The following is a 27,395-nucleotide window of genomic DNA, read 5'->3' on the forward strand; positions in this document are numbered from 1 at the left end:
ACAGCCTAGTTTTGGAACTGAACTTTGGTGGATGTTGATGACGTTACACGAGGACTCCAAAACGCTGAAGAACGTATATTGAAAAGTGTGTGAGGTAGGCCGAATGTGGATAAAATGCTCACGAGAGATCTAGAGACTATTATCGTCATGATTATTAATTACTATTACGAATACTACTATGTTTATTGCTTCAAATAAAGACACATTTGTTATCTGTATGACAAAATGTATTAGTTTAGTAGACACAGTGACACATTTCTGCTGTATTTCATTCATTCATTTATTCAGTTTCTTGTCGGCTTTGTCCCTTTATTAATCCGGGGTTGCCACAGCGGAATAAAGATTTCTAAACATAATAGTTTTAATAACTCATTTCTAATAACTGATTTATTTTATCTTTGCCATGATGACAGGGAATAATTTTAACTAGATATTTTTCAAGACACTTCTATAAAGCTTAAAGTGACATTTAACCACTTAAACTCTGCTGCTATTTGGGGATTTCCGCCTGGATTTTGCCTACCCAAATTTAAAAGCTTCTTAAATCCACATGCAGAGGTGTAAATGCAAAAATTTGGTATCATTTTAAGGAAAACCCTTTGAGTTTTCATAAAACACTATTGAAAGTGTTTAAAATAACTGTGTATGTCGTCTGTGTTAAAATAAACACCTTCTTTTTGTATTTTTTTTTTTGTATTTTTTTATAAACTCAAATTTGAAAGTGTACCTTTTAGGTTCTGTGTGGTCTAGCGTGCTGTAATTAATTTAGGTGGCTCCTGCACATGTCTGTAATCATAGGAAAAAAGAAAAAAGGTTTCTACCATAATCTATGCAAAAGTTATTGCATTCCAACTGATGAGAGGTGCTTTACAAGCCACAGAGACCAATCCTTGTTTACATATTTCACTATTCTTTTGTTTGATCAAACATAATTCACTGTGTTTGGACCACATCAGACATATAAAAGGATTACTTATGCACATCACCTCAAAAACAGAGGAGAATGGCCATGAAGGGCACAGCATAAGGTAAAAGATGACAGCTGTCTGTGCTATCTGGGGCTGCTTATTGATCATGAATGTATTGTTTACATTTTTACACCATGGAAACACCACAATTCATTCAACAACTGTTTGGCATGTGAATATAATTCAGCAAAAAGATTTCTAGAGCTGTATGAGCACCGGCAACAGCTTTTATTTGAGCTATAACTTGTACATGTGTCATATGAAAAAATATGAAAATGAACCAATGTAAAATACCTAGCTCGGGTATCCAAAATACTGTGTATTTAAGTGTAAATAACTTTTATACAGTAGCATAAAAACCAAAGTGATGCATATGTCCATAAAATATAGATTCTACACTTTCAAACGACACCACTTACGGGGGTCTGGTGCAAGGCTAGCTCTTTAAATCTGAAAGCGAAAGTCTATGACGTCAGAGTTTAAGCGGATAACTAGGCTAATTAGGTTAAATAGGCAGGTAAGGGTAATGAGGCAAGTTATCGTATAATGATGATTTGTTCTGTAGACTATCGAAAAAAAAATGCTTAAAGGGGCTAAAAATTTTGTCCTTAAAATGATGTTTATAAATTAATTATTATTAGACATGCTTTGAAAATTTCCTTGCCCTGTTAAACAAAATTTGCAAAATATTTAAAAATGAAAATAAATCAAAGGGGGGCTAATAATTCTGGCTCAGAAAAACAATACAAATGTGTGTTGTATTAGTCAGAAAAAATGCTGTGATTTATTTCTTTTTATTAATTTACATATTTTTCTAGCTGTTATATGACAGCAGATTTTGCACTTTGAACATAGACAGATACTTTCCACAAGTTGCTGACATACCAGGTTTAATTTGTGGTTAGTTTGAAATTGCTCATCAATTTCATTTTTGAGCAGCTGTTGTGTTTTTTTTTGTTTGTTTTTTTAAATGCATAAAATGTATGGTTGTCTATAATAGCATTTTTTATTTATTTTTTTGGTGCTGAGTTTTACCAAATTGATTCTGAATGTTAATTACTTTCATTTATTTATTTCATAAAGGTTTTGTATTTGTTGTATATTGTGGCTATTTTCATACTCAAGCTGTGAAAGAATGTGTTTAAGGGTTAAAAACAAACTTTTAGGATGCTGAAGCAACTTTAGTTTTTTTTGTGTGTGTGTGTGTTTCTGAATATATTTTTCAGCTGGTTTATCACATTGTGATATGTTCATGGGAAACCCCTAGGGAACACTAGGTTGCTGTTGGAAGTGGTGTTAGAGAGGCCAGCAGGGGGCGCTCAACCTGTGGTCTGTGTGAGTCCTAATGCCCAAGTAAAAGTGAAGGGGACACTATACTGTCAGTGGGCGCAGTCTTTCGGATGAGACGTTAAACCGAGGTCCTGACTATCTGTGGTCATTAAAAATCCCATGGCACTTCCCGTGAAAGAGCAGGGGTGTAACCCTGGTGTCCTGGCCAAAGTCCCTCTATCGGCCCTTACGATCATGGCCTCACAATCAGCCCCTTCAACCGAATTGGCTCTATCACTGTCTCTTCACTCCACCAACAGCTGGTGTGTGGTGAGCGCACTGGCGCCGTTGTCCTGTGGCTGCCGTCACACCATCCAAGTGGATACTGCACACTGCCCCCCCTCATGATTGTGAAGCACTTTGGGTGTATGGCCATACACAATAAATGCGCTATATAAATACACATTACATTACATTACATTACATTACAAGTAGTCAAAGTAATTTTTGGAAGTAACTAAAACTGTAACTAGTCGCTATTTTTCAGTAACTAGTGCAACACTCTTTTATGCATCTAGCACAAAAATATTTATTTTTAGATGTTTTAATTAGTGTGAATAAGCATACATCTGACAACATTTTTGTCAGTATGTGAAACTTCTGAAAAATGCAAAGAAATGTTTTTTTTCTATGTTTATTACGCTGCTGTCATCTAAATTCACTCCATAAAACATGAAAATGAAACCCATATGAATGTAAAATGGATTTGCAAAGTAGCAAAAAAATCATATGAAAATGTGCAGATCACCTATAAAATAACATATTGTTATAAGTTACTCCACCCGTTTCTGTCCAAGAAGTGACATTTTCTTCTCCAGAGTGAGACTAATAAGGCTTTTGGACTGGAGTTTAAATGCATGGGCGTAAGTGTGTTTAGACAGGCTCACAATGGAGCTCCCTGAAAAACAAGCTACCATGACAAATTTTACTGTGATGTTTTATGGCTGTTTTGGGTTGTTGGAGCGAAATCCACTGTAAACGATACCACGGTGTGCAGTAACACAGGCATCGCCTTACCATGTGTACGGCCTTGCAGATTTTATGATCTCCTATTTGATATTTAATAACCACCCCCTCATAGCAGTATATCGAGGTCAGCAGGGTCAATGTGCTTGCAAAACAACAATACAAAAAGAACCTCAGTAACACTTTTTTTAGATATTGATTTTTCTGTAGTCTGCTATTCAGCTGTTTGTGAATGAAAAAGGTCTGGGAAGCTTCAAAGATCAAAGTGATGAGAAATAAAGTTGCCTCCCTAAAGAAAGAAGCGAATCCTACTTTCCTGACATGGGCGATTTTATTCTTACTTCCTGCACAAATCAAAATGGTTTGTTACAAAGTTGAAAATGTCAATCTATCGTCTTTATTGGCTGGTCATAAACAGCATTTGACATCAAACACTAGTTGTATCTGAGGCCTGGAAGAGTTTGGTTTGTGTTGTCAATATGTTGAGAGTAGTTGCCATTTTCTGTCATGAAAGCAAATTTTATAAACTTCAATTTGATGAGGATTTGGGACTTAAATTGATGTAGTTTAGCTCCGCTTTTTTTCTGTTTCCAAGAGCAGAGGGGAGCTCAAATTCAGATATGATAAAGAGCATTTGGTTTCCAAAACACACTGTATTCAAGTGGTCAATTGATCACAGCAGACTTGATCACCTGACTGATCAGGGGGATCTTAATAAATTGCTGTTAGAACGTGAAGCCTTTTGGATGTTCACTCTTGATACATTATCTCCCAGAGGTTTAAATGAGGAGTTTGATATTTGTCCTTTTCTTAAAGTTTAACTAGTTGTCTGGGTAAAGTTTTGTTTGCAAGCGTCAACTTCCCACTCTCCTTCGTAGAGCAAAAAAAGGGAAGTAACTGAAACTGCAATTCATCGAAATTCTTCTAATCCTGGCTCCATAATAGATCAAATTTCTATTGACCTCACTGTTAAATTGGCCAACTTAAAAAAAAAACAAACTAATTGTTCTATTTTTTGTTGTGCGGTAATGTATGAGATCATGTGATCTGGAAGTGTACAAAAAAGAGAGCAACATACTGTGATGAAATCTGATGAAGAGCCGGTGTGCTCAAAACGTTACACGCTTTTTATCAGCCTTTTTAATTTAATAAATTGGCATTTTTGGAGCTTTGGTGTTGTCACGGATTGGCCAGGCTCTTTCACCAATTTCACACAGCGCCCATCATCACCTGAGTTTTGCACAGCTGCACCCTATCACCTTGACACACAATAAAAGCACACACCTCACACAGCTCTTTGTCCGGGCTCGTCCCTACGAAGCGGACTCATAGCGGATACTCTCCACGTTTTCACTATCATTAATTTGCCATTCTGATACTTACCTGATCTCCATTTGTTTCCAGTCTGTCCAGTCTTCCCCGTATCCAGTCAGAGGTGTGTGCGTCGTCTTTCTGTCTTCCCTGCAAGTCATCTGGTCTGTGCATTCGGTCTTCATGCATCCTGCTAAGGATAAGGACAATAATATCATCTCGGACTTCATTCACATAACCCTTATCCTTCTGTTGCTCCGCTGTTAAAATAAACATTTATTACTACTACTCACCCTGTTTGTCCGTCTGCTTCCATAACAGGTGTTGTCGCCTTTTGAATATAAATCAATTCCATTATAACCCTTACCATTTTGTTGGAGTGCAGTGACTGCACATACATTCTGTACTGCTGTAATTGAATTTGTGACATGTTTCGTCTGATGCAAACTGCCAAATTGCTGCAAATCTCGTCACGTACTGTGTTGTTAGGACACAGGGTTACAATGTAATCTGCTCACCTAATGTTTACTTTTGTAAAATTGAGATTATTTGCTAATCAATAACCTCATGTGGAACTCTGAATCTGCTTCTCATTTCGGAGTCTGCTACTGTCCACCGGAGGATGCATTTTGGTTGCAGACACATGCTTAAAGCAGGGGTTTTCAAACTGTGGGGTAAATTATTTACTCGAGTAAATTATGATGACGATCTTTGTGTTCACTAGAGTAAATCTGATTAATGTTAGCTCCACATATAACTATCAGGCACCTGCAGAGTTAATGTGTTCGAGTAAAACATAAACAAATAAAATGGACTATATGCTTTTTAAAATGAATGATGGTGAATGAAAATAAAACCGGTGAGTTGTCTGACAAAAAAAGAGCACTTCTGAATCAAATCAGCAGGGTGCCCTTCTGGATCTTTCACTTACTTTGAAGACACTACTGACTAAGCTTACATGGACATCTGTAATCTAGTTATTTGCCTTAATAGACAATAATATAATTAGGTTGTTTACGTGAAGTGCTTTCATGGAAGAGTTTCCTGTAGTTTTGGGTGACTTTAACTGCAGTTCAGCAGTTTCACATTCACTCATGAACTTTTCATTCATGCCCCCGTGACAAACTGGGGTATTAAACGCAAATAAGGAGTGAGAACTGCTTAAAGAGTGATATGGAATTTTACAACACACACCAAATGGAGAGAGAAAAACTTCTGCATTTCGCGTTGTGTGTATCTGCGGTCCTTTACTGACAGCAACATGTGTGGATCTTGTCGGAAAATATGGCAAAAATATCTGTGACGGTAATAGTTTGATTGCGGTGTTTACTTCAATAATGCCCCTAATATATGCATACTCCAACTCTTAATTCCATTTCTGTTTAGGTTAGTTATAACTTTAGTCGGATTAAGGTAATCAAAAATTGCTGTTTACATGGTTACTCTCAATCAAAGTATTTCCTTAATTGTTTTAAAAATCTATTGTAAGTATTGGTGTCCATGTAAACATACTCAATGTTCGACTTAACTACACCATCAGGGCTCTGTGAACTTGGCTTTGTGAAGCAGCATTTTTTGTTCGTACATCAAAAGCAAGTATGCTATGCCACACACTTATTGACAATGTCAGATGGAGGAGGAGGAAGAGGGTTGGGGGAGGGGATGGGATAAAATGGTTGAAAACCCCTGGCTTAGAGAGCTTTCATGACTGATTGAATAAAATACAGGTGTGTTTTCCACCAAGGCAACTCAGGGTGCTAAAATATAATTGGTTAAACTGGCATTGGGAGGGTTAAACAAACCAAAACAATAACACACGTTCTGGCACGGAACACACATTTTCAAACCAGAATATCTGACATCAGCATTGTTTTTCAGATAAACAAGAATGTTCATTTAGCATGTTTCTTAAATATCTGCAAACATATTAAGGTATCTTATGCTGTAGAAGAGTCAAAAACACATATTCAGCACATTTAAAGGAAAGACTGGCAAGCTACAGTTTAGAGTTTGGAAAAATTTGAGAATAATCAGAGATATGCTTTAGTTACCCGAAGAGTGAATTTCTTTAGATCAAAAATAAATAACCACAAGCGTGTGATCTTATTAATGCTAAGTGCTTTCAACAGGGTAAATGAGCAGATCCAATAAATGGATAAACAAGAGAAAGGCCATTTACATTAGTCAATAGAAAAAACAAAAAAACAGTGCACATAAAAAGCTATAATAGGTTGAAATGTAATGGGTGCTTTGCCTTGTATTTTGTGACATAGCAGTTAAAATCTGAATAAAAAGAAATGAGTTGCAGGAAATGCTGATTGTTTTTCAGCTGAACCAGCATTCACATTAAAGCATTAAACTAAATAGGTACATTACTGTTGAAAAGTGCTCGCTTTTTAAGCTTTTTTAAAAAGTGTCTTCTGCTCACCAACACTGTATTTGTTCAAAAATGTTTGAATTTTATTTCATGTAATTTCAAGTTGATGGCAAAACACAATTTTCTGCATTATTACTGTAATATTACACAATATTCTACAATTTACGCATCTCTGTTACATTTAATTGAAATAGAAATGGCATTGTGTTTTTACTTTTACAAATGCATTATTTAATGCGTTTTTGCTGGCTAAAATTATTGATGACACATTTTTGCATGGTAGTATTTTGCTATTACAGCTTGCATGCCTAGACCAAATGATGCAGCCCTCTTCTGATATCAGTTTTCAAAGCAAGGAAAGAGTGAAACAGATGAAATGTGCCTGATTACTGTTCGGTGCGCTCAGCATCTCTGCTTACATGACCTATGTCAGCTGATCTTATCTGGCAGATACTTGATGCACTCAATAAGTGATATGTCAAGGAGCGGTGAGAAATCGCACCATAAGACTCTAATGGCCCTAAGGGGGGTGTAAATTTCAGCATGATGAAAACAGGGGAGTCTGAGCTTCCAGTGAGCTGCTGAGGTTGTAGTTCAGAGCTTCTTTGGCCCCATTTCCAACTGGTAGTAACATGCATTTTCAGTGATCCAATCACGAGTGGATGATGCATTAGATTTTTCATCTGCTGTTAGCATGCATTCAGATGTGTCTCTTGTGACCAGTTGCATTCGTATGTTTCATCAAAAGCCTTCACTGTTATTTTATAACACACTACATCACTTTCATGAGAGCATTCGATGTGTTGTGTGAGTACTATTGAATAAACAAAACCTCTGTCACTCTTTGAGTTTTGAATGGGGACAAATGTAAATGGCCACTCTATTGAAGGAAGCCTTGCCTTCTAGTATGGTGCCAGTTATTGATTGCTATAGACCGGGGTGCTTAACCCTGTTCCTGGAGATCTACCTTCCTGCATAGTTCAGCTCCAACACTTATCAAACACAACTAAAGTATCTGTAGTGTCTGAAGGAGAACTTGGTAATTAAAGAGAGGTCCGTTTTAACAAGGTTGCAGATTAACTCTGCAGGAAGGTAGATCTCCAAGAACAGGGTTGGGCACACCTGCTTAAGACTGACAATTTTCTGGGGGAGGGGCTCGGTGCGGACGTGTGTTTTTATGCAACCCAGGCTCATTATGGATACGTACCTAGGTCTACAATTCTAAGGACAGTGAAATGCGTGACTGGAGATATGTCTGCACGCTGTTTTTGTTTTGGCAAATCCACCAGGGGCCACTGTGTATGCTTTTTGATGTATTGATCTCAAATTTTCCTTGCGCATCCCCTTCTCGCAGATACACCACTTCAGCATATCAGGCCAGTTTGCTGTTGACCGACTGACTGATTCACTGACCCACCCATCCACACCTTCCTTAAACCCTTTAGTGTTTTCAAAAGCAATCTAGAACAAGAAAAGCCACTGCGGCCATGTGATTTCACCAAATTTTACCCTGTTGTTAGTTATTTATTTATTTTTTTGCTTTTGTTTTTACTGGATTCTGGAACCATTCTTCGGACTCAACCCCATCGTTGCGGTTATCTCAAACCCTATCTTCACGATTAACTCTACTCCATGTCTACTCCAAGTCTATCGACATATGCGGCAAGCTACTGGGCAAACTGCTATCACCAGAAATATGGAGGTAGGTGGTCCACTGGTATCGCAAAAAGGAACAGAAGCTCTGGCTACATAATTTGCGCTCTCCAGAAATGTAGACAAAGGTACGTATCCACAATGAGCCTGTGTTGTTTTTATGGTGGTTTCTGCAGCTTAATTGTTATGAACACTCTAGGGTGGATAAACACACTGGAATCTCTTGAATACGTGAATACTTGCCTGATAAATATGTCTACATAAAGCTTAGACAAACCAACTGCACTTGAAAACAAATAAGACAAACGTGAGGTACAGTCTTTCTCGTATGACCTTACGAATTCAAGCCTACACAATGCAAATTCAAATCACAAGATGGCAACCAATTTATCACCCACAATCTTGTGAACAAAGAGGTTGGTGTCATTTTTGGATGAAATTTCCAATCAGGAAAAGTTTGAAATGGCAAAAGAAGACAGGATGAAATCTTGTAGCATGCAAGTGACTTTTTTTCTTACAGTGGTAACAGTTTGATTGACAACACCAATAAATGAGGTTGGTGTCGTGATCTTGAACCTTCGAGTTTGGGTAACCCGAAAAACATATATATTTTTGGAATAAATCTTACATTTAGAACCAAAATCGAAGAGAGAGTTGGGGATTTTTACTGATGCTTCCAAATATGAAATTTAATCATAAGCTTGGCAAACAGTTTTGAAGAATTTGATGTTTCCTCACTCAACGAGATGGGAGCTTGCAATTGCATTCCCTGAGGGGCATTTCAAAGAAGGCTGCAGCGTGAAATGACTTTCCTTAAAAGAACTTTGTTAGAAGTGAACAGGAAATCAAGAGAATACAAAAGATTACTACAATTTTCTACAACTCATTTCAACATGCATTCTCATAGCAATTACGTGTTTGCTCAGTATGTGGAAAGAAGCTGGATTCATGCTCAATGATAAGCATTAACATTTAGTCACAGCTTGATTTTTGCCTCTAAGGTTACACAGATTTCACTCCACATGGAAACCCATCAACCTACTTTCTGTTGCATTATTACAGGTGCATATATTATAAAAATACTGTGTTCATACAGTTAATTAATCTCACATTTTAAATATACAGTATAGTCCATGACAAATAATTAGATTTTAACACTTAGTAACACCCTTATAAAGAAAATGATACAGATGTAAACTACATTTTACATTTACAGTATATAACATTGAATAATTTTCACAACTCTTGAGTACTTTTAGAACTTTTTTCTCATACTTTGAGTAGTATTTAGAACAGACAATTTCACTCTACTTGCACTAAATTTTTTGGCAAGTAATGAACAGTTTTTCAGTTGTCTTTCCACCACTGCTAGTAACTATAGCAAAGTCATAAAAATTCATTTAGGCCAGTTTCCTCTGAGTGGTACGGTTTCGTACGGGTCAGTAGAGGTCACCTTTATTAGGATTGCGTTTCCGCTGCCAAAGGGTACTAATAGTGATTATTATAGTTAAACATGGCAGTTTGTTCATGTTTTAGGCTGCTGAAAGAATAATTTTTTCCGGCTTCTTCACTTTCGCGTTTGTGCGTTTCTGAAAGGATCGGATGTCAGAAGCACTTTAATAATCCAACACAGGATATCATTCTGAATACGTGGTTCCGCAGAAGTTTCAAATTATGTAGCTGGAGGTACATATGGCTGCATTTAATTTTTTAAGCGAAAGCTACGGAGCAGTATGACGCTGTTCCTTTTGGCGCTTATCGGCTGACAGCTTACCAACGTGGGCTTTCCCGCCGCAACCAGTTTGTCGGGTTAGCTCGTCATGTATGTCGGAGGACTTGAGACACAGGGCTTATCTTTTTCTGGACGGCTTTTGTAAACTGTCGGTTGGGTTTAGGGAAGTAAGTGAGTGGGCAGGTCAATCTGTAAAATTGGTTGGGTTTAGGGAAGGAGGAGGGTGGGTCAGTCGATTGGCCGGTCATCAGTCAATCATTCAGTCATTCAGTCGGTCGACAGCAGCCTCTGGTGGGTTTACGCGGGAACAGAGCGGGTAAGAATGGCACTCTCGAGATACATTTGTAATGCAAAAAAGCGTACACAGCGGCCTCTCGCACATTCGCGAAAACAAAAACTGCAAAAATGCTTACCTTCCAGGACGTATTTCGCGGTCTCCAGAAACATCCATGAGACTACATTTTCACATTGAGCCTGGATTGCGATAATCACGCACGCGCTATTATCATTAGCTCAAGAGGTTTGTTATTTCAAATATAGACATGCAGTGAGCTCACTCAAGCTCTCTGTAGAAAGTGAAATCGATCACGCTTTATGATTGACCTCGTAAAACAAAAACAGGACACAGCAGATTTTGTTCTTCTTGGCTTTGTGGCTGTTCATCAAGATGACAAGGTTTGTTTGAGCTTAGGTTGATCATTGCTCATTATTATATGTAAATAATATTTTGATGTAATATTTTGACTGCTCCCTTTAATCACACATCCCCCAATAAAAACCTTCTGAAAGGGTGGAAGGTGACATATACTGTATATTCATGCTCCCCCAAAACACAAACAGGCCCATCTAATGCAGTTCTTGAGTACACAAGCTCCACAATGCCATGCTCTTCTCTGGGACTGTAAACCTATAGTTTGTTTAAACAGAAGTGTTTGCAGTTTTGAGTAGTTGTGCCACCCACAGAGCTCTCACAATAAGCAGAAGGTGTCGAGAGCCACGGGGCAGGTGGAGTGACGTAACCCGATCTGCTGTTTCATTGATTTCAGCCCGCAGATGGACAAAGTGCTCAATCAATGAAAGGCGGTTCATCCAGCTGGCCACTGCAGACCCTTCACTCCCAGCTAGGACAGTCTTCCTGGGGGGCAAACGGACTCTGACTGTGCCTCAATGCCGACTGGATACAAACTTATTAGCATTCAGCCATTGGCCTCTATTTGCAATAAATCAAGCCTTATTTTTCTGGTTCAGGCAATGTTTTGCTCTTGTTTCAAATGTGCTATGAACTTATTGACCCTGATGGATAAATAAATCTCAATATCATTCAAAATGCAACTGTGGGGCCTTTTTTTTATAAGGACCCACAAATAAGATTCCTTTGCAAAGTGGAACTCTTTTTGAAATATATATAAAGACATATATATATATATATATATATATATATATATATATATATATATATATATATATATATATATATATATATATATATATATATATATATAGGCAATGTAAATGTATAGACAATGTGAAATATATATAGTATCATTGAAGCTAAAAGTGAAATATATATTCAAACATTCTCTGGAAAATAATAAAACTGTTTAAAAAAACAAATATTTCTGTATTTTAGTATTTTATGAAAAAATACTATAATTTTAAAACATGTATTTCTTACAGTTTTAAAATGTTGGAGTCTGTGTATTTTTGTAAATTAACACATTTATTTAAAAAGAGCAAATAGATTTGATAAAAAGTGAAAGTTAAAACATTCATAATGATGCAAAACACACAATCTTAAGATAAAAAAAATCTTTCATTTTGTAACAAAAAATGCACTGTTTTCTTCACAAATAATAAAATGAAATCCTTTTAGTAACAAGGTTAATTTAAATTATATTATATAATATATAATTTTAAATATAACACTTTATAATAACCACACTCTATTAATCATTTATTAAGTATTAGCAAATAATTAAATCATCATCTTTTAAGCATTAACTTTACATTTGTAACTTCAAGCGAGTGGAGTGACAACGGACCGAGGATCAGACAGGCAATTATCAAAAACAGGTAAACAATAAAGCAAAGAAAGGGTCAAAATGTGTAAAAACTATATCAGGGAACGTTTTGTAATGTTAAAGTATGATAACCAAACAAGACTCAACCATGAGGGTGTCAAGGTGAGCTGAATTTATGTGTAGTGTAATTAGTACCTGAGCAGCTTTAGCTGTGTGAGTGTAATCAAAGGAGACTTGAAACAGGTGTGTGTATGTGTGGTGCATGACAGGACTTGTAGTCCGCGTAAATGTGAATGTTCTCCAGCAATATGAGGATTAGATCGCTGGTGATTGTAACAACATTAATAGATATTAGTAGGCCGTTTATAAATACAGCTACAAATGCTTTATTCTTGACTTATAAGCACATATATAATGTGCTTAATCATTGTATTTGAGAACTTTGTTAAATATTAGTTTTTCATTACTTACTGTAAATATTGCATTATGAACAAACCAGTTATTTAAGAACAGTTGGTGTTTATTTAAGGTCGTTCAGAATGCGTAAGTACTGTAAATGATTGTTAAACTATTCAAATTAACATGTATATATCTTATTATATAGGCATCTAATAATAGTTGTTTTGTATGTTAATAAATGCTTTATTAACTCAACTTCATCCAGTTTTTTTTTTTTTACCTAATTTAAACTGAGGACTATTTATGCTTTAGAAATCCCTTATAAATGACAATTAAAGGCTAGATTATATTCTAAATAGGAAAAAAAAAAAGATTTTATTCATTTCTATTCTTTTGAAGATACAGCAATGAAACTGAATCAAATGAAAAATTAATAATTGCAATCTTATCTAAAGTAAAATTACTGTACAGTTTAAACATGGCTAAATAACACTAAAGTTGTGTCGTAATTTATTGTTAAATTATTGTATCGTTGTTGTTTTATTCAATTTTGTGTTGTATTTCAGCACTCCTGTTATTCAGCAATGATTAAACATTTTAGATTAGATTGCAAAGAAGTATTGTTCATTTGATACTAAGCCTTAAATTATCATTTATAAGGTATTTACTTTAGATTAGGGCACAAAACTGGATGAAGATGAGTTAATAAAAGCATTTTTACAGTTCAGATGCAAAACCTTCTAAATCCATTAGACCTCTTTTCTTGTAAATGAGCATTTTCTATCAGGCTCCTCTGATTAGGTTCAGAAGTTTCATTTTATATGATAAGGTTATTAGCTAGTAAATAAAATAACTCTTTTTCAAAAATGTCACTTTATACAATTCTTTGTTTTTTAACAAGGTAATTTTTCTATTGCGTCAAAACAAGCTAAATCCACTTCTGCTTTTTTTTTTTTTTTTTTTTTGCAAAAACCTCTAAATCCACCTACTGAGACAAGACAGTGTAATTAGTTGAAAATGAGGATGCCATTAGAAATGATTTTGCCAAACATAAAACACATTACACAAACCACCTGAAATATAAAATTTGTAAATCTGTCAAGTAAGTGGCGGTTTATTAAGCTGTGATAAACCAGGGAAAAAGCAGAAGGAAAATAAATGAAGGAAATCTGACAACTAAGTGCATTAATCAATAACATTAAAACTGACATTTGTTAAATCTTAACAATCTGTTGTTATTTCTGATGTTTTGTATTTAGATTTAATGTAAGTAGAACAATGTAAACATTGTAAACATTGTAAGCTAAGCTTGGTAGATTCAAATAATGTTGTGTACAAAAATGCAGAAATGCAGTTGCTGTTTAATGTATAGTAAATCGGACTCATTCAAAGTAGTGTCGCTTTGAAAAAAAAAAACATCATGAATGCATACTACACTTTCGACAGTACATTGTGTTTTCTTTTTCTTATAATGCACAATTTTGAGTATAGAGACGGATTTAGATGATTTGAAGCAAATGTATTTGTTGATGGTGTACTAAGTGCCTAAAGCATTCACTTAATGTCATTATCTCATTTTTGGCGGAAGTAGCATTTAGCGGCTTTTGCATCTGAACTCTTCATTTATTAACATTCAAATTAACTAATATCCTTGAATAATGCAATGTATAAATGTTAATTTTAATAGTTTATGAATCATTTACTAACTTATTCTGAATGGTCTCTAAAAAAACCAACTACAATACAAATGATTCGCAAATAATGTAACACTTAATTTAGTAATGAAAAAATAATAATTAACAAAGTATAAAAATAAAATCATTAAGCACAATATGCATGTGCTTTTAGTCAAGAATACAGTGTTTGAAGCTGCAGTTATAAATTGCTTACTAACTGTTATGAAGGGGAGTGACACAAACAACAGATGTTTGGATCCACACGCAGATTTATTCAAAGTCAGGCAAGCAATGGTCAATACGGGTGTAAACAGGTGTTTAGAGGCAGTCCAGAATCGTAATCAGAAAACAGGCAAGAGGTCGTGAGGCAGGCGGCAGACTAGGACAAACGGTTAACAAGGCTAAGGTCTAAACACAGGCAAACAAGACAAGAGATACACTTTGTAATGTCACTATACAGCTAACAAGACTCGGCAATGTGAGTGAGTGTACTGCTAAAATGGTGTGTGCAATCAGTCTCTGACAATCCTCAGGTGGTGCGAGTTATCATTCTAGATGAGGAAGCCTGTGTGAGTGTGACCGGAGTGTATGTATGAAAATGTAGTCCAGAAATGGCTGATTTGTAGTCCATGGTTGTTGTTAGTGAAATCCAGCGATCTTATGGAGTACGATCGCTGGTTATCGTGACACTAACGTCTATCAATGTAAAAACAAATAATGAATTCACTATTTGCTAATTCTTAACAGATGATTTGTTGTGTGTAGTTATTATAAAGTGTTATTATATTGTTTTTTACTGTAGTAAAACAATTCGTCTTTTATCAGAATCATATATAAACTTACATGTGGAAATAAATTCAGAATTTAAAGATTGCCTATAAAAAGTAAAAAATCTAAAGTATAAAGTGAAGTTTATTCATAAACAACTTTCAAGAGGATCACGTGATTATGACTGGTCCCGCATTATCCAATTTTAGATTCACCAATCAAACGATTCCTTAGCTACTATAAATACCTTAAGTTCCATATCACAGCCATCTTTGTTTAAAAGAATTCCCCCTTCCACCCCTTACTCCTCCTCCTTTGCTAGATGGGTGGAACAGTGGCTCAGTGGTTAGCACTGTTGCCTCACAGCAAGAATGTCACTGGTTCTAGTCCTTACCAAGACAGTCAACATTTCTGTGCGACGTTTACATGTTCTCCCCATGCTCACGTGGGTTTCCCCCAGGTTCCCTGGTTTCCTCCCACCATCCAAAAATATTCAGCCTAAGTTAATTGACTAATTCAAATTTGCACAATAGACATGCTCCTACAGTAAGTACTGGGAAAAAGGGGAGTTTTCACGATCTACCTGATCTACTAGAGCTCAAACTCCCCTTTCACCTTGCAAATGGTAGGGAGCCCTGGGCTCGAGGATCTTATAAGCTGAGGGCTCTCTCTTGGGACAAAGCAAGCTTTATAATCAATCATCAGGTAAGTGTGAACTTTTAAAATCTCTATAATAGCACTGTTGTTCTACTCTCAGAAGTAACTGGATGATGACAATAAGTTGCAGATGTATACCAGATACACTCTTTCTCTAGTCAGCCATAAATAATGAGCAAATCTGATCAGTAACAGTGAAATGAGCCTCTTTGTTGATGTCAAGCCCCAGAGATGCTGGACATATTTAGATGCCCCTTTAACCCGCTGCCATCCATTAAATTAAAGTCTATGACGCATTTTGGAGTGATTTTGCATTTCTCTTGCACTCAGAATGAACAACGTAAAAGATTCATTCTGTACAGTTTAGCACAATGTAGCAAAAACCAGCATACAGACCTCTTTTCACAATTTCTGACATCTGCCAAATTTACTCCAGCATTCATCAACCAGCTATGTCACACAATTAATAAATGCTGATGAAGACTTGTTTGTGAACTTCTTCATAAATAAAACACACACGCATTAAAGCCCCAAAAAGGCATTAACTCCATTATGCGAAGCACATAATTTATTTTGGCAGTTCTGTTTTTCAAGCTTTAGGCCAACTTCTCCAAAATAAAGCTGCAATCTGCTAAAAACGACATCATTTATTACCCTTAATAATGGCCATACATCCCAGAGCCTTTTGGAAACATTCACGTCAACTGCAATCTCAGCACTAACACCCCCACCCCACCCTTCTCAACCATCTATAGCAATTTTCCACACATTATTTTTCTTTCTTTCCTTCCACATCTTCTGAAAAACTAAAACACAGATAAAAAATGGTGTGTAGTGAGGCTTGCAACAGCATTACCCGAAGGATTTGGCAGTGCTCCAGAGACGATTGTGATAAATTAGAGTGCAGTGAGAAAGTCTGCATGCATTTAGAGGTGGAGCTACATAGATATTGCTCTCTGGTGTTGTTGTTGATCAGTCTTACTAGTGCTTTATTTTCCAATGCAATCTCAAGGAAATTCGTAACTTTTCAATTTAGTGGCTGATTTGATTAATTTGAGATAAATGTAGATTTCATTATTATTAGCTCAACCCCCAATGAGGGGAAGGGTTGGGGTTTGGGTTATTCCTTTTAAAATTGTGCAATTGATTTCATACAAAAGAAATCACATGAATTCCAACATAATCTCATGGAAATTTGTAACTTTTTATTTAGTGGCTAATTTATATTCATTCGAGCAAACCAATTTGTAGATTTCACAACAATTTGCTCATTTCCCAAAAATGGGTAGGATTGGGGGTGGGGTTTGGGGGTATGCATTCTTTTAAAAATCGTCTGTGTTCATACAAATGAAATCACATGAATACCAATCAAACTTTTTAATATAGTGGCTAGCTCATATATTTGAGCGGTTTTTATTCATAAATATTACTATGCTTGCTCACACCCCAATGAGGGTTAGGGTTGGGAGTGTTGTTTGGGGATACACCTCCTTTTAAAAATCATAATGTTTTCATATAAATTAAATCACATGAATACCAATGCAATCTCGCAAAAATGCATGACTTTTTGATTTATTGGATAATTCATATTCATTTGAGCTATCTCTTTTGAAGATTTCACTACAATTTGCTAATCCCCCTGTGAGAGCTAGGGAAAGAGGTGGAAAATCGTACATTTTCATAGAAAATTAAATCACATGAATATCAATGTAATCTCATGAAAAAGTGTAACTTTTTTGTTTTAGTGGCTAATTTGTATTTATTTGAGTAATCTCATTTGTAGATGTCACTACGATTTGCTTAGCCCCCAATAAAGGGCTGGGGTTTGTGAGCATGCCTCCTTTTAAAACTGTTATGTTCAAATGAAAAAACATGAATACCAATGCAATCTCAAAGTTATTTGGTGACTTTTTGTTTAGTGACCAATTCGTATTCATTTGAGAAATCTCATTTGTAGATTTCACTACTATTAGCTCAACCCCCAATAAGGGGTAGGGTTGGGGGTGGGGTTTAGGGATACACCTTCTTTTAAAAAAATCTTACGTTTTCATATACAATAAATTACATGAACACCAACGCAATCTCGTCGTAATATTGACTTTTTGAATAAGTAGCTGATTTGTATTCATTCAAAGGATCTCATTTGTAGATTTCACTACGATTTTTTTCAGCCCTCATTGAGGGGTAGGGTTGGGCGTGGGCCGGGGTTTGGTGATTAGCCTCCTTTTAAAAATCTTACATTTTCATACAAATGAAATCACAAATACCAACCTCATGGAAATTTGTAATTTTTTTTGTTTAAGTGGCTACCTTGCATTCATTTGAGCGATTTCATTTGTTGATTTCACTGCGATTTGCTCAGTCCTCAATGAGTGGTAGGGTTGGGGGGGGTGTTTGCGGATAAGCCTCCTTTTAAAAAAATCATACGTTTTCATACAAATAAAATCAAATGAATACCAACGTAATCTCATGGAAATTCATAAAGTTTTGATTTAGTGGATAATTCACAATCATTTGAGCGATCCCATTTGAAGATTTCACTACGAGTTGCTCATCCCCCAATGAGGGGTAGGGTTTGGGGACATGACTCCTTTTAAAATCATACGTTTTCATGTGTCTTGCGTCTGTTGTCAAAGCACGTGGCTATGTGTTTACATTGTGGTCACGTGCTTTTGTCGTGTGTTTCAGTGTTGTGCTTGTGCTGTCATGAACATGCGGTTAATGAGTTCTCTCATTAGCCCCTTTCACAAAGTGATACCGGTAAATATCCAGAAAATTTCCGGAACGACTTTACCGGTAAATTCAAAAAAGTGTTGTTCACACAGGCGAGGACGTTATGGAATTTTTACGGAAAAGAGCATTCACACATCCATCGCAAAATGCCGGTAAATTCTGACATCATTAACCAGAAATGACCTCTAAACGGCTGCGCTTGTGTTTGTAGACATTTGACTACATTACAAACTCTTTGGATGGATCAGTATTGAGTACAACTCCAATGAAAACATATAGAGGAACACTTTCGCATGTCGACATGTTCATAATATGTGTGTGGGCGTTCACGGGCACACGCAAAACTAGAAGGTAAACAAACAACGGATTATCATAAACATTTTATCGATAATTATTTACACAGTTAGCATTAAGAAGGAACATAGAAACGTTATCTGACTAACATCTAGCAGCTAGATGTGTCTGGAAAAATATTCAAAGGCTTTTATTCTCATAAATCGCGCGCACGTGAATGCGTCTGACTGTTCTAATTGGCTAAAGCAGGTGTCTCACGTCAGCACGTTCTAGACGTGGACGCGCTCTTTCCGGCAATCTTCCTTCTGCATTCACACAGCGCAGCATTCTGGCAAATTACCGGTAATGTTACAACTTCTCTTTCCGGAAAATAGCCAGAACGAATTTACCGGTATTTTCAAAAAGGGTCTGTTCACACATACAACCTTTTCTGGAAAATTGCCGGTAATTTTCCGGAAAGGTCTGTATGTGTGAAAGGGGCTATTGGCTGCATGTTCTTGTCCTGTTTCATGTGAGCGCATGTCTTGTATCTGTCATGCACTCTCCCGTCTATTGTCTAGTCCCACCCTCCTTGTTAACCCATTATTAGTTAATTGTGTTCACCTGTTTGTGTGTTAATTTTCTACTGCTTAAAATCTCCTCATGTGTTCTGTTCTGTGCCAGTTCGTCGTCTACACTCCCCCTGTGTTCCTGCTCCAGTCTTGCCTTGCCTTGCCTTGCCTTGCCTTGCCTTGCCTTGCCTTGTCTTGCCAGCCCAGCCAAGTTTGTGTGTTTTGTTAATGTTTTCCCCCTCGGGGTAGTTTTGTTTTCCCTTTTATTTTTATTTTATTAATGATAAATACCCATTATTTCTTTGCACTTGAGTTCTCGCTCCTTTTCCCCACCACAACTATGACAGGGTTTGGGGACATGCCACCTTTAAAAAAAATCTACATTTTCATACAAATTAAATTGCAAGAATTCATACGAACTAACCACTTTTTTGACAATATGTAAAATAGTAATGTTTCTTTGTGAGATTGCACTGTCATTTCTAATGGCAACCAGAAATAAAGATGAAATAAAAAAGGTGCATTGCAGTCCATATGGGTTTTTGCTATTGTATTGGTGATGTGATGAGGTGCTGGGCTCTGTGCCTCAGGAGTGTTTGGAGGAGCTTTAGGTATGTGCTCAAGGAGGTCCGTGTGCTGCCAAGGCTGCCAGGCGGGCCATTGCATTCACTCAGACCCATCAGGCCTGCGCCAACAGCACTTGGCAAGAGCACAGGCTTCTTGCATAGAGTCCAAACTGAACACCCTTTTTGCTTTAGATAACTGATTAAAGCCTACACGCTAGGGATGCTGCACTTTGAACTAAGATGTTTGTTACTCATCTATGATCTCTTCTGACACACACAGTCAAGCTCAAAATTATTCACACAACTGGCAAATTCTGACTTAAAGTTACTTTTTTTTTCAACCAGCAATTTTTTTTTTTACCTGAAATGACACAGGCTTCTCCAAAAAGATAATGAGATGATGTACAAGAGAGATCATAGTGGTAAAAAAAAAAAATCACATTTATTTACGTTTGAACAAAAACATCAAGTCAGAACTTGCCAGGGGTTTGAATCATTTCAGGCTTGACTGTACATACACACTGGTCATTTTATGGACTTATCACAATATAAATTACATCGGAATATTTTCTGGTACTGTTGCAATAACAATAATAATGGTGATAATTTATATGTTTACACTGAGAGACAATTAAAAAGTTCCTGTATCTTTAAAGAAAAAAAGGAGTTATTTTAAATACTGGTGACTGATGACATAATTTAGATTGAAAGAATATCACTAATTCTGTTTTTAACCAGGCCAATAAATACACAACTGTATTGTACATTTGATTATATTAGAATTTATTGAGATTTATTATACAGCCCAAAGAATAAATTTATGTACATTTTTTTTTACCATCAGCTTAATTGGGACGTCATGCGAAGTGGCTTCCGGGTCTAAGCGATACATGAAACTGTATGGGCAGACTCAAGAAATAGTAATAATAAACATTTATAAAGCAATGTAATACTTTCAAAAATCATGATCACAATATATATATATATATATATATATATATATATATATATATATATATATATATATATATATATATATATATATATATATATACATATATATATGACTTAACAAGCGGATTAGAATAATTTTTACCTGTATATTTAAAACACATTACGAACCTCAAATCATCTGTAACTGGTTTTAGCAAAGTTGTATCTGACATATATGCAAAAAAATATAATATCTATGCCCTATTTTTAAGTAATTTTGGTAACAGTGTCGCAAAAACCAACTTAGGCTCATTGTGGATATGTACCCCTATATACATTTCTAGAGAGTGAAATACACACCATGAGTTTTTTTTTTTTTTTTTTGCAGGTTTTTCTTTTTCGCAAATCCACCAGAGGCCACTGTGTTCGCTTTTTCTGTTATTAAATTTCTCTCGTGAGTGGCATTCGTGCCTGTTCTTCTAGCGCAAATCTACCAGAGGCAGCTGTCGATTGACTCAGTGACTGACTGACTGACCGACCAATAGTCCCACACACACCTCCCTAAACCCAACTGAAAGTGTATTTCTTGTGTGTGTTATTTCTGTGCAATGCCAGCTGTTTGGGACGGGATCGTCCTCATGTCTAGCAGGTATATAAGGTTTCCATATTATGCTGTTGAACCATAGTAAAGTTAGTTTGACACTTGACATTAAATAGACTTTTGATTTCAAACCAATTAAATTCTTTGCTCATGTAATAGTTTGAGCCAAAATAGGCTAGATAGGCATAAATAAATGCCCTTTATGTTGCACAGGGCTTAATTTGTTGATAAAAAAAACTAACCAAACGAAAGACTCAAGATTCAAGCATATGAAATTATACAATAAAACCAGTACCAAAATGTTCAGAAAAAACATCCTGCTTATTGCATAAGACACACTTTGACGGTGTGCCGCTGTTCTCCTCTTAACCTGCACCTTTACATCTGACCATTCTTTTTTAATTCACTCACCGTGCAATGTTCAGACTTCACTGCATTAACTGCGTCAGCTAAACTCTCCACTATTTTTTTTCTCTTTTGTTATTAATTCCGGAGGACAAACTTGCAAATAACACAGTTTTTCTCCAGTCTAACTTTCGTTTAGTGTTGCCAAAATAGAGTCATTACCATATTTATTAGGGGGAGGAGGCAGAGAGGGGTTTTTCACTCATATCCCCAGGTGGAAATGGAGAATAAAGAGAATAATTAGCGTAGCTGCTGTTAACAGGTTATATAAACAAGATGCAGAAACCTGTGTGGAAACCCACTAAGTGATTTACTGAGTGTACGCTTTACTAAACAGATAGGTCTTTAATCTAGTTTTGAATTGGGAGAGTGTTTCTGAGCCTCGAACGTAATCAGGAAGGCTATTCCAAAGTTTAGGAGCCATAAATGAGAAGGCTCGACCCCCTTTACTCGACTTAGCTACTCTAGGTCCTAGCAGAAGCCCTGAGTTTTAAGATCTTAAAGAGCGAGTTGGATTGTAGCAAGACAGAAGGTTGGTTAGATAAACAGGAGGTAGATTATTTAAAGCTTTGTATGTAAGAAGCAATAATTTAAAATCAATACGAAACTTTACAGGCAGCCAGTGTAAGGAGGATAAAATTGGGGTGATATGATCATATTTTCTATTACTAATTGAAGTTTGTTAATAGAGGATGCAGTGCATTACAGTAATCCAGCCTAGAAGTCAAAAAAGCATGGATTAGCTTTTCTGCATCAGAGATGGATAGCATACTAAGTAACTTAGCAATGTTTCTCAGATGAAAGAAATCAGTTTTGTGACATGGGATATATGATTTTTAAAAGTTAAATTGCTGTCTTATATTACACCCAGATCTTTTATAGTAGAGCTAATACTTACTTTGTATCCCTCTAATTGTAGATTGAGTTGCGAGATCTTCTGTGTACTGGATTTAGGCCCAATAAGTAATAATTCAGTTTTGTCTGAGTTTAAGAGAATAAAATTGTTGGTCTTCCAGTCTTTAACATCTTTAATACACTCAGTTAGCTTAGAAAGTTCAGACGTCTCATCAGGTTTAGTTGAAATATATAATTGAGTATAATGTGCATAGCAGTGAAAGCTTCTAATAATGTCATCTAATAATGTCTCCCAGGGATAGCATGTATATTGTAAACAGCAAAGAGCCTAAAACTGATTCTTGAGACACCCCATACTTTACTGGGCTGACATGTGAAGGCTGTCCATTAATATTCACAAACTGGTAACGGTCAGTTAAGTATGACTTAAACCATTGTAGAGCCTGTCCCTGAGCAACTGTAGAAGTTAAGCAATTTATGAGGATACTGTGGTCAATGGTGTCAAATGCTGCACTAAGATCGAGTAAAACTAATAGCGAGATGCACCCTTGGTCAGCAGCTAAAATTAAATTGTTGGTTATTTTCACTAATGCAGTTTCTGTGCTGTGATGAGCCCTGAAATCTGACTGAAGCACTTCAAAAACATTGTTTGTCTGCAGAAAGGAGCATAATTGGGTAGAAACAACTTTTTCTAGCATTTTAGACATAAATGGAAGATTTGAAATAGGCCTATAATTAGCTAAGTTGCTGGAGTCCAGTTGTGGTTTTTTAATAATAGGGTTAATAACAGCTAGCTTATAAGAATTTGGAACATGGCCTAAAGATAAAGAAGAGTTAATAATGTTAAGAAGAGGTTTTCCTATAGCAGGTAGCAACTCTTTCAGTAATTTTGTTGGAATTGAGTCCAACATACACGTAGATGGTTTAGAGCTACACTGTTAGACCTTACCAGGCTTTTTTACAGTAGAACACTGGCAACACTGTTGCCAGCTACTCACTGTAAAAGTTTGGTTACAGTAAGTAACTGGCAACAGTGTTGCCAGTTAATTACTGTAACTGAACCATTACAGTGAGTGGCTGGCAACGGTGTTGCCAGTTATTTACTGTAACCGAACCATCACAGTGAGTAGCTGGCAACAGTGTTGCCAGTTAATTACTGTAATAGAGCAGTAGTGGTAACTAACTGGAAACTGTGTACAGTTGTGTACAGTTAATGTGAGTTGTGTTACAACTCACAGCATTATACTGCATACACATTAATAGTATGTCAAGGTGTTACTAAAATTAATTAGTATTCTTACCTGTTATTAAAAATAGAAGGCATTAAAATTGACATTTATTTTATTGTTTTGGCAGCAAACAAATATACAACAAAACGTATAACAAAATTAACAAATCAGCAGATATAAATATCATCTTACATATTACTGAGAACCACAGGTCTGCACAGCAAGGCTGTGGTTACACTAACGTTTGAGCATGCGAAATTCTGTCATATGGCACTGCGAAAAGGAGTGGGATTAAATAAAATAATTAGAGATTGAAAAAGCAAGCGACTGGTCCATAATTTTTGTTCAGAGAGGTCATGGTTTGATCATGATTAGTCTCAAGCAATCACATGATGTGATTTCGCAGGTCAGAGTTCTCCAAGCTTGAACTTTCCAATGCTGCAAACTTTAAAATTTGTCACATAAGCTAGCATTCCAGGTCTGCAGCATTCACATGCGTATGAATGGAAGTCTATAGGGAGAAAAGTGCATTGTGACCGGGACTTTAATCTGTAACTCTAATTAAACACACCTGATAAAACTAATTAAGGCTTGTTAGAAATCTACAGGTAATGTTGAAGCAGGGTGGGTACTAAACTCTGCTGCTCTGCAGTTCTCCAGCAACTTGGAGTTTGACCCCCATGGTATATAGCAGGGGTGCTCAATCCTGTTCCTGGAGATCTACGTTCCTGCAGATTTCATTTGCTACCCATATCAAACACACCAGCCTGTAATTATCACGTGGTGTTCAGGTCCTAATTAATTGGTTCAGGTGTGTTTGATATAGGTAGCAATTGAAATCTGCAGGAAGGTAGATCTCCAGGAACAGGATTGAGCACCCCTGGTATATAGCATACTTTTAAAGCAACTTCCAACATTTATCACAATCACATATGCAATAAATAAAATACACACACACACACACAAACACACAGAAAGTGCTGCAGTGAAATGTGTTACTCTCTCCTCAATGCGAACCATGCATAAAAAAACTGAACAGCAAAAAACACAAAATAATTATTTTATTTTTTTAAATAATTATAAAATAAGCATATGAAAAGAACACATAGATAAAGATATAGATAGAAACATGTTTGTCAAACACAGGCACATACTGTCAATTCTCAATAAAAAGTTTTAAATAATTATAAAAAAAACAAAAATAAAGTCGGCAACACCGAAAATCCAAAGGATCCAATCTTATATTGTTATAATTATTATTTATTTACTTTAAAAATCTCATGACAACGAATTTTTTTATTGTTTCTAATATAAATTCATAGGTGGAAACACTGCTCTGAAAAATACTTAGCAACAAACTCACAACCTGGGACCTGACAGTGGAGCTTTTGTGTGTGGATGGTTATGTGTATCACATTTTTGTGATTCCCTGTGATGATTTCTGTGCACATGTTACCTTACTAAGGTGATAGAATTTAATGGTTTTTATGTGCATAAAATCTGCTTATTTGCCAGAAAGATACATGAAACTGTTAGCATCTGTACATTATGACAATATGCAATATCCAATAAATAAATATACTTAAACAAAAGTAATGTAAGAAGTTATATGAGGAGAGGCTAAATAGCTATCAATGTAGCTTTCAAGTACACAGTTCAAGATAGCAACAATATACAGTAACTTAAAAAACAGCCTTATTTTAGAAACCCTCAAAATTAATTTGAACACATTTTACTTACTTATTGTAGATTCTTATTTAAAGCCTAAAACATATTAGACTACATCTGGACTGATAGACAGAGAATAGAGCACACTCAGCAGTAAACAAATCAAACACCTGGCTCCCTTGAAGGGCCAGCATTTTCTGAAAACTAAAACTTCTAAAACTTTTTTGTTAAGAATAAGACAGCCTGTGGGAGTGTCTGGTGATGCCTAAATCATTGTTTTCTGCCTTTAAAATGTACGTCTCGATAATTAGCAACATAAAGCATCAGAGTAGATGGGGCAGTAATGGTTGAACAGTAATTTGCCCTTTGTTGTCACAGTTACTACCTGTAATGTGTACGTAATGTAAATTACTGTAATTTATCATTTGCACTAAAGAATTTCATACAAATCCTGCTCCTTTTACAGTAAAATACTGTTTCTTTCATTACAGCTAAACACTGGCTATTTTACAATTATTTACTTCATAATCTACAGTAAGGGTTAACAGTGTATTTATAATTTTATCTAGCTCTTCCTGTTTTATGATTTTGAAGCACTGTATATTATTTTGATTCAGTGGAATGTTTACTGGATTTGGAGTATAAGGCGGTGCAGAAAGTTTAACATCTCCTATTTTCTGTCTAAAGCCTTTTATTTTATCACTGAAAAAATTCATGAAGTCATCACTACCAATTTGCGGCGGAGCATTTTGTATGTATGTATTGTGCTAGTAATGCATGGCATCCATACTGCTGGTTACTACATCAAGATAATTTGCGTTTGCGGTTGCATTATGAAATAGAGAAAGATCAGTTAAGTTATTTATAAATTCATCTTTGGTGGACGGAACGATAGTTCTACTAGGAGGATATATCAGAGCGGATCTGCTAATTTCAGGTAAACACAGCTTATATAGTAAGAGGTAGTGATCTGTAATATCATTACTTTGTGGCAAGTCTTTGTATATGAGGCCCCTGGTGTTTACCATGTTTTCAGATCTTACCACGTTCTCACCATGTTTATTTTATTTTTTGTTTTAGTTTTACCTGCTTTCTGAAACCGTTCTTCACTGGACTCAAGTCCCATCATCGCAGTCAACTCCTCTCTGGGCAAACTGGTAACATCGGAAAAGCCGTCCATACAGAGGTAAGCGGTCAGCTGCTAGCACGAAAAATAAACAGAAGGAATTGGCAGCATCATACCGCCACATAACATTATTTTAAAGATTAAATGCAGCCAACTTCTGACTACATAATTCACACTTTCCAGAAATGTATACGGGGGTACATACTCACATTGAGGCTGTGTAGGCAAAAACCCATACAATAAAACTAGTGACATCCTGAAGCTCAAAATCAACTATTTGTGAAGGTCAAGAGCTGCGACTCTTATTTGAAAAAGACAAACTCATCTCTAAATCAGAAATGCTGCACGGAATGACTTAGCATGCTTGAAACTGATTTGAGTTTGAGCATTGTGATGTCAACTGTACAGACGGCCCTCAGGGTCAGTGAGACTCACTCATTACCAAGCAGAAAATCTGTGGTCCTTAATATAAGCCGACAAGTGAGTCATAGTGTGTGTGGTTCTGTATGTGTGTATGCATCCTATAGTCACCGAGAGAGTGAACTTGATCACCCTTTAATCCTATGAGCATTATAAT

General features: G+C 36.1%; 3 long non-coding RNA genes across 4 annotated transcripts in view; 2 read left to right on the forward strand and 1 right to left on the reverse strand.

Annotated features, from left to right (window-relative positions):
- Positions 1-4,863, forward strand: part of LOC141377800 (uncharacterized) — a 26,948-nt gene extending 22,085 nt beyond the window's left edge. For both annotated transcript variants that reach the window (XR_015509204.1, XR_015509203.1), the window contains exon 3: positions 4,668-4,863. This is a non-coding gene — a long non-coding RNA (uncharacterized LOC141377800). The remainder of the gene's footprint in view (positions 1-4,667) is intronic.
- The window catches only part of LOC137487733 (uncharacterized), a 753,637-nt gene that overhangs the window by 383,375 nt on the left and 342,867 nt on the right, over positions 1-27,395 (forward strand). The gene's annotated exons all lie outside the window — the stretch shown is intronic.
- Positions 704-27,190, reverse strand: LOC147840569 (uncharacterized). The gene is made up of 3 exons (XR_015509219.1): positions 27,028-27,190; positions 26,779-26,890; positions 704-4,767 (listed from the first exon to the last, which is right to left on the reverse strand). It is a non-coding gene; the product is annotated as an uncharacterized LOC147840569 (long non-coding RNA).

Source organism: Danio rerio, chromosome 15 (genome assembly GCF_052040795.2).
Source record: "Danio rerio strain M-AB ecotype USA chromosome 15, GRCz13ab, whole genome shotgun sequence".
In the NCBI taxonomy this organism is placed as follows: domain Eukaryota; kingdom Metazoa; phylum Chordata; class Actinopteri; order Cypriniformes; family Danionidae; genus Danio; species Danio rerio.